The sequence below is a fragment of the Gavia stellata genome, unplaced genomic scaffold (assembly GCF_030936135.1).
Source record: "Gavia stellata isolate bGavSte3 unplaced genomic scaffold, bGavSte3.hap2 HAP2_SCAFFOLD_100, whole genome shotgun sequence".
Taxonomy (NCBI): Eukaryota; Metazoa; Chordata; class Aves; order Gaviiformes; family Gaviidae; genus Gavia; species Gavia stellata.
Genome location: NW_026776604.1, coordinates 1 through 9,820, shown reverse-complemented (window position 1 = coordinate 9,820; position 9,820 = coordinate 1).

Here is a 9,820-nt window from a genome sequence, read left to right as displayed (position 1 = left end):
GACACAGGGCTTACCAAAGCCATGGATGTCGTGGTTTAACCCCAGCTGGCAACTAAGAACCACACAGCCGCTTGCTCGCTCCCCCAAGGTAGGATGGGGGTGAGAATCGGAAGGGTAAAAGTGAGAAAACTCGCGCGCTGAGATAAAGACGGTTTAATAGGTGAAGCAAAAACTACGCAGGCAAGCAAAGCCAAACCAGGAACTCATTCACTACTTCCCATCGGCAGGCAGGTGTTCAGCCGGTGTTCAGCCATGGCCAGGAAAGCAGGGCTCCATCACGCGTAACGGTTACTTGGGAAGACAAACGCCATCACTCCGCATGTCCCTCCCTTCCTTCTTCTTCCCCCAGCTTTATATGCTGAGCATGATGTCCTATGGTATGGAAAACCCCTTTGGTCAGTTGGGGTCAGCTGTCCCAGCTGTGTCGCCTCCCAACTTTTTGTGCACCCCCAGCCTAGTCGTTGGTGGGGCGGTGTGAGAAGCAGAAAAGGCCTTGACTCTGTGTAAGCACTGCTTAGCAGTAACTAAAACATCCCTGCTTTATCAACACTGTTTCCAGCACAAATCCAAAACACAGCCCCATACTAGCTACTACAAAGAAAATTAACTCTACCCCAGCCAAAACCAGCACAATGGAGAATGGCGTGTGGTGCTGAGAGCGGGAGCATCCTTCTCTGGCTAGAGCCCAAAATTGCGTGTCCTTGGCCACGCGTACCAGGGGCCACAACTGCCCTTGTCGGTGTTGGCCCAGAACAGCAACGTAACTCATAGACAGCAAGGACAGGAAGCCTGCCAGAGGCTGTTGCTGTGGCTGAGGTAGCCAGGGTGGCCTGCGCTGCATCTGCGTTTCACCGGGCTTTCTGCGGGAAGGCTGACACTGCTTGGGTACGCCTGCCTCAGTTGGCTTGCACATCACTGCTTGCCTGCCACGCCTGTAACCAGATAAGCTCTTCAACACCCAAGTATGTGCATCCTGCCCGCAGTAGCTGCCTTCTCTGGCACATACGTGTTTTGGGAAGGACGTGGTGGCAAACGGCTGCAGAGAGCAGGGTGGCAGTGAACTTCCCAAAGAGGCTATGATGCCCCACTTGTTTTTTTCCTGCCAGCTGTTAGCAGGCAGTGCTCGGAGGCAGGCGCTGCTGCCTGCCACGGGGCCTGCACGCCTTCATCCATCCCACAAGCACAGCATTCAGTGCTGGTGGTGGGGGGGGAGTGTGTCGGGGGTGTCCGCTGCCAGCTTCTGCCTGCCCTCCTGCTTGGAACACACCCATGTTGCCCCCCCTGCCCCAAGAGGCCACCGCGCCCAGCACCCGGAACCAGCGGCTCTGTGACATCAGCCCCGGGACCAAGGGCACCGCGGGCAACGTGAGTACTGCGGGCACTACGTCGGTTGCCGCACTGGTGGCGACGAGCTCTCCGTTCTTGCAGCTGCCACGTGTTGCTGGCAGCGATGAATTTGCTCCCCCTCTTCCTCCTACTGGCCCTGTGCTGGCCTGCGCACGGCACGTGGGACACCTGTGGGTAAGTAAGTGGCCCAAGGCTCCGGCAGGGAGCTTGGGCAACCCTTATGAGCTTCACTGGAGGGTGCCCACTCCTCCCCCGTGGCCACGCCAGAGTTTCCTGAACCCCATTTGGGAACCTCAGTTCCTTGCCAGCACCCATGCTGCTGGCACAACTGGCCTGCGGGGATAAAGCAGAAACAGGGGCGGATGCACGCACGCCCCACGGGCTTCCCCGGCCTTGCTGTCCACGCAACGCCTTGTGGGGAGGGAAGACGGCTCACCTTCAGCCTGAAGAGCAGCAAGCCATCGAGCAGGATGGTAATGAGTTTCTGTTTCCAGAGGGACCTGCGGGCTCCGGCCCATGGCTTCTCACCACGGCATGTCGCGCATCGTGGGTGGCACAGATGCCCCGCCAGGGTCCTGGCCCTGGATCGTCAGCATCCAGGATCCCTGGAAAACAGGCACGGGGCATACGTGCGGAGGGTCCCTCATCAGCCCACAGTGGGTCCTCACAGCAGCCCACTGCTTCACTGAGGCCAGGTAAGGAGGACCAGGGGACGGGGATATCCCCACAACACTAGCAGGTGCCCTGTCTGCAGCACCGCGTGCTGCTCCCATCCCGTCTCCTTGCAGTCTGCCCGGTGCCTGGGCACCGCAGAGCCCAGCTGAGAGACTGCTCAGGAGAAGGCTGGGCTTGTGCCACTGCTTCCTAGCAGCCTCCAGCTCAACATTCCTTGTGCCTAAGGCGTGCCAGGGCACTCGCCGCCTCCCTAGCGCGGCTTTCCTCTCTCCCTTGTGGAGCAGAAGGCAGGGAACTGCCGGGCTGCTGCAGCACATGGCTCCGCTCCCTCTGACCCCTCTCTCCCTCTGCCTTCCAGGCACATCGCCATGTGGCGCGTGGTGATCGGGGCCACCCGGTTGACTCAGCTGGGCCCTGAGGCCCAAGTGCGCAATATCAGGCGGCTACTGGTTCACGAGCACTACAGCAATATCACGCAGAGGAACGACATCGCCCTGCTGGAACTGGACCAGCCTGTCCAGTGCGGCTACTCCGTACAGCTTGCCTGTGTGCCCGATGCCTCGCTCAGAGTGTCAAAGCTGACAACCTGCTACGTCAGCGGCTGGGGTTCCACGACTGAAAGAGGTGAGTTCCCAAAAACGTACTCGTGTCCTGAGCGCAAGCTTGGCACGCTGGGGAGACGGGTTGGGCTTCCTGAGAGCAGAGGCGAAAGCCAGAGTCAGGCTGTGGGGACGCATGCCTCTAGAGAGATGGGCCTGAGCCATTCCCCAAAGCGAGACAGAAGGGGACCACCGGTACAGTGCCTTCAAGGTGCAAAGCCAAGCCCTAGGGAAGGGCTTCGCCCAGACAGGGGAGGAGGAATGGCAACGAGCTGCCTGCTGTTAATTCCCTCCTGTGCTCACAGCTGGAGGATCGACTGATGTCCTGCAGGAGGCCAAGGTCCGCCTCATTGATGTCAACCTCTGTAACAGCAGCGGGTGGTACAGAGGGGCCATCCACACCCACAACCTGTGTGCTGGCTATGCGCAGGGTGGCATCGACACCTGCCAGGTAGGAGCGTGCTACGAGTCAAGCCCCAGCAGCACAGGCAGCCCTCTCACAACCGCCCCGCACGTACCCCGGCGCGTGCTTTGCCTGGCAAGTCACCCTCCCACCGCTGGGTCCCCACCGCTCTTGGGGCTGACCTCCCCTTCCCCACCTGCAGCTCCTTGCCCAGCGCCCCCCTTGCCCCAGAGGCCTGCGACTCTGCCCACAAAGCCCATCCAGTGCTCTTGGCAGCCCACCGGTCCACATCCCAAGCCTGCAACATCTGCGTTCCACACGTGCAGGGTCACTGTGCAGAGATGAGAGAGAGCCCTCCCTCCCTTACACGCCCACGACCCCCTCCCACACAAGCTTCTGTAGGCCCTGGCACCTGAGCGGGGTCTTTCTGTGCCGCAGAGTACAGCTCTGGCAGGTGCTGTGAGAGAGAAGGAGCCAGCCGTAGTGCTGACAGAGGCCACCCAACAGTACCTTCGTCCTCTCTCCTCCACTGCAGGGTGACAGCGGTGGTCCTCTCGTCTGCAAAGATAACAATGCAGACTACTTCTGGCTCGTTGGAGTCACCAGCTGGGGGAAAGGCTGCGCGAGAGCAAGACGGCCCGGAGTCTACACCTCCACGCAGCACTTTTACGGCTGGATCCTGGCACAGATGGGACTGCGCTCAGCAGTAACAGCTACTCCAATGCCACAGCCAGTCTTCACCTCAAGCCCCTTTCAGAGGCCAAGGCCGATACCAACGGAATTGGGCAGGTTTCCACCCTGCCCATTTCCACTCCAGAAGCTGGTGCAATTCTTTACTCGGGTGCAGGAGCTCCTGCAGTTCCTAAGGGGGACAAAGGCCTGAGCAGCACGATGGACAGGATCCAGTGCAGCCGGCAGCGTTCCACCGCCATTTCCTTCTGGGACGCTGCCTGCTGACCCAAAGGCAGCCTCAGTGCCAAAGGCCTGCTCTGTCCCGCCCACGCTCCTCCGAGTGCACGCAGGTGCTGAAGCTGACTCAGGTCTTCCAATAAAGTTGCCAATTTTCACAGCTAACCATGCTTCAGTCCGATTCAGTCTCCTGTGCGAGGCAAGGACTTCCACACCTGGCGCCTGCAAAAGGAGGCTGCAGGCAGTCAAGTAGGGCACAAAGGGAAAGAGCCACTCAAAAGGGCTGAAACCGTGCCCGGTCAGAGAGGAGGGTGCTCAGAGCCACCGTGAGATGGAGAAGACTGGCACGCTGAGGCTAGAACGAGGACAGGAAAAAAATGATGGGAGATGCAGATGACTGGGGGTGTGCATTAAGGCACACAAGCTGACGACTAGGGCCTGGCGTAAGCCTTAGCTCACTGAACGGCCTGTGCGAAACTCCTGAGCGTGACAAGAGAAATTGCTGACCGTAGCGAACAGACTGAGCAGCTGACAGGAGTTAGAGTGCCACGAGGAAGAGCCAGATTTCACGGGTAGCTAAGGGGGATTGATGTGAGAGGTGGCCCCACTTCACAGATAATTGAAGGGAGAGTTGGGCTCATTTTGGGGAGAGGAATCTGGCAGGGCCAGCAGTACCCAGGAAACCCCATCCATCAGTAATGCTGTGGAAGTCCGAGGTGACCTAGCTAAGAACACCTGCAACACCAAATCCGTTCACAGATGTAGCAAACCTGGGAGCAAGGGGGGAAAACCAAGCGGGACTAGGTCCCTTGTTTGGGAGGAGGCAAGGGCAGAGAAGGAGGAGTTGAGGAAGATGAGGGGGATGTATAAGCACAGAAAATGGAGAGAAGGGGGTGGGGGAGGGGAACCCAGGAGCTAGTCGCGCTTAAGACAACTTGTTTGCTTCTTTGACTCAGCCCTGCGCCTAATCCCCACAGTCCGTCCTACCTTCTTTCTGAGAGCGCTCCCAAATCCTTTTCTGTGTGGCCTCACTCTGTACCCAGTGTGGGGGTGGGTCAGGGGCCTGGCTGCTAGCAATGGCAGAAGGGAACTCCGGTCATAGGGAGCCAGCGGTTGGATGACACCGAGTGTCTAGGGCCAGCTGCTGGTGGGAGTGCTGGGTGCGGGTGCAAGTCGCTCTTGAGCTTGAAGCTGGACTAGTTCACGCGCGAGAGGAGATACAGGTCTGGAAAGACCCAAGGTCTGGGCCAATCACTGGGTAAGTAGTTTGACATCCAGCCACAGATTTTAATTGAACTTAGTTCCCTTGCTGGTCTTTAAGGCACCCATGAACATGCTGTGCTTGCAAATCTAGGGAGTGGGGGGTGTGTGTGTGTTTCACTACTGAACATCAGTCTGATCAGCTGGAGAGGAAGACAAGGACTGGGTTGTGCTTCCTGTGTTAAGCGGGGTGCCGGTCAAGGTACCGCTCCGTCGACGTTAATCTGGTCTGCCATTCCTGCCAGTGACGTATGTGTGCACGGTCTTGCAGGCTAAGCAGCCTGGAGGAGTCTCACGATCACTAGCCCTTGTTCTCGTGGGGGACTTCAACTTGCCAGATGTCTGCTGGAAATACAATGCGGCCGAGAGGAAAGAGCCTAGGAGGTTCCTGGAGCGTGTGGAAGAGAACTTCCTGACACAGCTGGCGAGTGAGCCAACGAGGGAAGGCGCCCCGCTGGACCTGTTCTTGTGAAACGAGAAGGACTGGTGGGGGGATGCGACGGTGGGGGGCCACCTCGGGCATAGCAATGAGGAAATGAGAGAGTTTTCGATTCATGAGCAGAAAGGAGGGGGTGTGAGCAGAAGTGCTACCTTGGACTGCTGGCGGGCTGGCTTTGGCCTCTTTAGGAGCCTGGTGGACAGAGCCCCTTGGCAGGCAGTCCTGAAAGGCAAAGGAGTCCAGGAAGGCGGCACACTCTTCAAGAAGGAAGTCTTAAAGGCGCAGGAGCAGGCCGTCCCCATGTGCCGCAATACGAGCTGCAGGGAAGAAGAGCGGCCTGGTTGAACAGAGAGCTTTGGATGGAACTCAGGAAAAAAGAGAGAGTTTATGACCTTTGAAGAAGGGGCAGGCAACTCAGGAGGACTACAAGGATGTTGTGAGGTTTTGCAGCGAGAAAATCAGAAGGGCCAAAGCCCAACTAGACCTTAACCTGGCGACTGCCATAAAGACAACCAAAAATGTTTCTCTAAATACATTAGCGACAAAGGAGGCCTAAGGAGACTCTTCACCCTTTACCGGACGCGGGGGGAAACATAGTGACAAAGGATGACGAAAAGGGCTGAGGTACTTCATGCCGCCTTTGCCTCAGCCTTTCAGAGTAAGACCAGTTGTTCTCCAGCTACCCAGCCCCCTGAGCTGGAAGATAGGGGCGGGGAGCAGAATGAAGCCCCCACAATCCAAGGAGAAATGGCTAGCGACCTGCTACACCACTCTAGACACCCACAAGTCGATGGGATGGGATGGGATGGGATGGGATCCACCCACGGGCACTGAGGGAGCTGGCGGAAGCGCTCACCAAGCCACTTCCCGTCATCTACCAGCATGTCCTGGCTAACCGGGGGAGGTCCCAGCGGACCGAAGGTTAGCAAATGTGATGCCCGTCTTCAGGAGAAAGGGCGGCCAGACGATCCGGGGAACTACAGGGCCTCTCAGCCTGACCTCTGGTGTCGGGGAAGATTATGGAGCGGATCATCTTGAGTGCCATCGCGCGGCATGTAGAGGACAACCAGCCCATCAGGCCCAGTCAGCATGGCTTTATGAAAGGCAGGTCCTGCCTGACTAACCTGATCTCCTTTCTGTGACAAAGTGACCCGTTTAGCGGTACGAGGGAAAGCCTGTGGATATAGTCTACTTAGAATTTAGTAAAGCCATTGACACCATTTCCCACAGCATTGTCCTGGAGAAACTGGCTGCTCACTGGCTTGACGGACGTACTCTTTGCTGTGGTGAAAAACTGGCTGGATGGCCAGGCCCAAAGGGTTGTGGTGAATGGAGTTAAATGCGGTTGGCGCCGGTCACAAGTGGTGTTCCCCAGGGCTCGGTACTTGGGCCGGGTCTTGTTTAATACCTTTATCAAGGACCTGGACAAGAGGATCGAGTGCACCCTCAGTAAGTTTGCAGGCGACACCGAGTTGGGGCGGGGTGTGTTGATCTGCTGGAGGGTAGGAAGGCTCTTCAGAGGGAGCTGGACAGGCTGGGTGGATGGGCCGAGGCCAGTTGTATGAGGTTCAACAAGGCCAAGTGCCGAGTCCTACACTTGGGTCGCAACAATCCTGTGCAACGCTACAGGCTTGGGACGAGTGGCTGGAAAGCAGCCTGGTGGAAGAGGACCTGGGAGTGCTGATTGGCAGCCGGCCCAATATGAGCCAGCAGTGTGCGCATGTGGCCAAGAAGGCCAATAGCACCCCGACTTGTATCAGAAGGAGTGTGGCAGCAGGACTAGGGAAGCAATTGTACCTTTGTACTCAGCACTGGTGAGGCCTCAGCGCGAATGCTGTGTTCAGTTTTGGGCCCTCACGACAAGAAAGACATTGAGGTGCTGGAGCGTGCTCAGAGAAGGGCAATGAAACTGGTGAAGGGTCTGGAGCACAAGCCTTGTGAGGAGCGGTTTGAGAGAGCTGGGCTTGTTTAGCCTGGAGAAGAGGAGGCTCAGGGGGAGACCTTATCGCTCTCTACAACTAACTGAAAGGAGGGTGTAGAGAGGTGGCTGCCGGTCTCTTCTCCCACCTGGCAAGTGATAGGACAAGAGGAAATGGCCGCAAGTTGCACCAGGGGAGTTTTAGATCGGATATTGGAAAAAAACTCCTTCTCTGAAAGGGTTCTCAGACATTGGAACAAGCTGCCCAGGGAGGTGGTTGGATCACCATCCCTGGAGGTATTTAAAAGACGTGTGGATGAGGCGCTTAGGGGCATGGTTAGTGGTGGACTTAGCAGGGTTAGGTTTACGGTTGGACTTGATGGTCTTGAAGGTCTTTTCCAACCTAAACCATTCCATGATCTATGATTCTACGCCTGAAGGGCCTTGAGAGCAGCTCTTCCACTTTCAGACAGAGCCTGCCCCATCATCCCAGGGACCAGGTTGTGCACTCAGCTGTGTGCCTTACGGCAATTCCCACAAGCCAGGATGGCAGCAGGAAGCCCCCGCACCTTTCACGAGCTTTGAGGCTGCCATTCTTCAAGCCAATGCTCTCTAGCCTCCAGGGACCTAGCCCCACTCAGCAAATGCAACGCACGGGGCTGGCTCCTGCTTTCCTCCCGTGACTGCCCCGCACTCCAGCATGGGAGCAAGGCTCCACTATACAGCTGTAGAAGGTAGACGGATGAGATGAGGCTGACACAGGGCTTACCAAAGCCATGGATGTCGTGGTTTAACCCCAGCTGGCAACTAAGAACCACACAGCCGCTTGCTCGCTCCCCCAAGGTAGGATGGGGGTGAGAATCGGAAGGGTAAAAGTGAGAAAAACTCGCGCGCTGAGATAAAGACGGTTTAATAGGTGAAGCAAAAACTACGCAGGCAAGCAAAGCCAAACCAGGAACTCATTCACTACTTCCCATCGGCAGGCAGGTGTTCAGCCGGTGTTCAGCCAATGCCAGGAAAGCAGGGCTCCATCACGCGTAACGGTTACTTGGGAAGACAAACGCCATCACTCCGCATGTCCCTCCCTTCCTTCTTCTTCCCCCAGCTTTATATGCTGAGCATGATGTCCTATGGTATGGAAAACCCTTTGGTCAGTTGGGGTCAGCTGTCCCAGCTGTGTCGCCTCCCAACTTTTTGTGCACCCCCAGCCTAGTCGTTGGTGGGGGCGGTGTGAGAAGCAGAAAAGGCCTTGACTCTGTGTAAGCACTGCTTAGCAGTAACTAAAACATCCCTGCTTTATCAACACTGTTTCCAGCACAAATCCAAAACACAGCCCCATACTAGCTACTACAAAGAAAATTAACTCTACCCCAGCCAAAACCAGCACAATGGAGAATGGCGTGTGGTGCTGAGAGCGGGAGCATCCTTCTCTGGCTAGAGCCCAAAATTGCGTGTCCTTGGCCACGCGTACCAGGGGCCACAACTGCCCTTGTCGGTGTTGGCCCAGAACAGCAACGTAACTCATAGACAGCAAGGACAGGAAGCCTGCCAGAGGCTGTTGCTGTGGCTGAGGTAGCCAGGGTGGCCTGCGCTGCATCTGCGTTTCACCGGGCTTTCTGCGGGAAGGCTGACACTGCTTGGGTACGCCTGCCTCAGTTGGCTTGCACATCACTGCTTGCCTGCCACGCCTGTAACCAGATAAGCTCTTCAACACCCAAGTATGTGCATCCTGCCCGCAGTAGCTGCCTTCTCTGGCACATACGTGTTTTTGGGAAGGACGTGGTGGCAAACGGCTGCAGAGAGGCAGGGTGGCAGTGAACTTCCAAAGAGGCTATGATGCCCCACTTGTTTTTTTCCTGCCAGCTGTTAGCAGGCAGTGCTCGGAGGCAGGCGCTGCTGCCTGCCACGGGGCCTGCACGCCTTCATCCATCCCACAAGCACAGCATTCAGTGCTGGTGGTGGGGGGGGGAGTGTGTCGGGGGTGTCCGCTGCCAGCTTCTGCCTGCCCTCCTGCTTGGAACACACCCATGTTGCCCCCCCTGCCCCAAGAGGCCACCGCGCCCAGCACCCGGAACCAGCGGCTCTGTGACATCAGCCCCGGGACCAAGGGCACCGCGGGCAACGTGAGTACTGCGGGCACTACGTCGGTTTGCCGCACTGGTGGCGACAAGCTCTCCGTTCTTGCAGCTGCACGTGTTGCTGGCAGCGATGAATTTGCTCCCCCTCTTCCTCCTACTGGCCCTGTGCTGGCCTGCGCACGGCACGTGGGA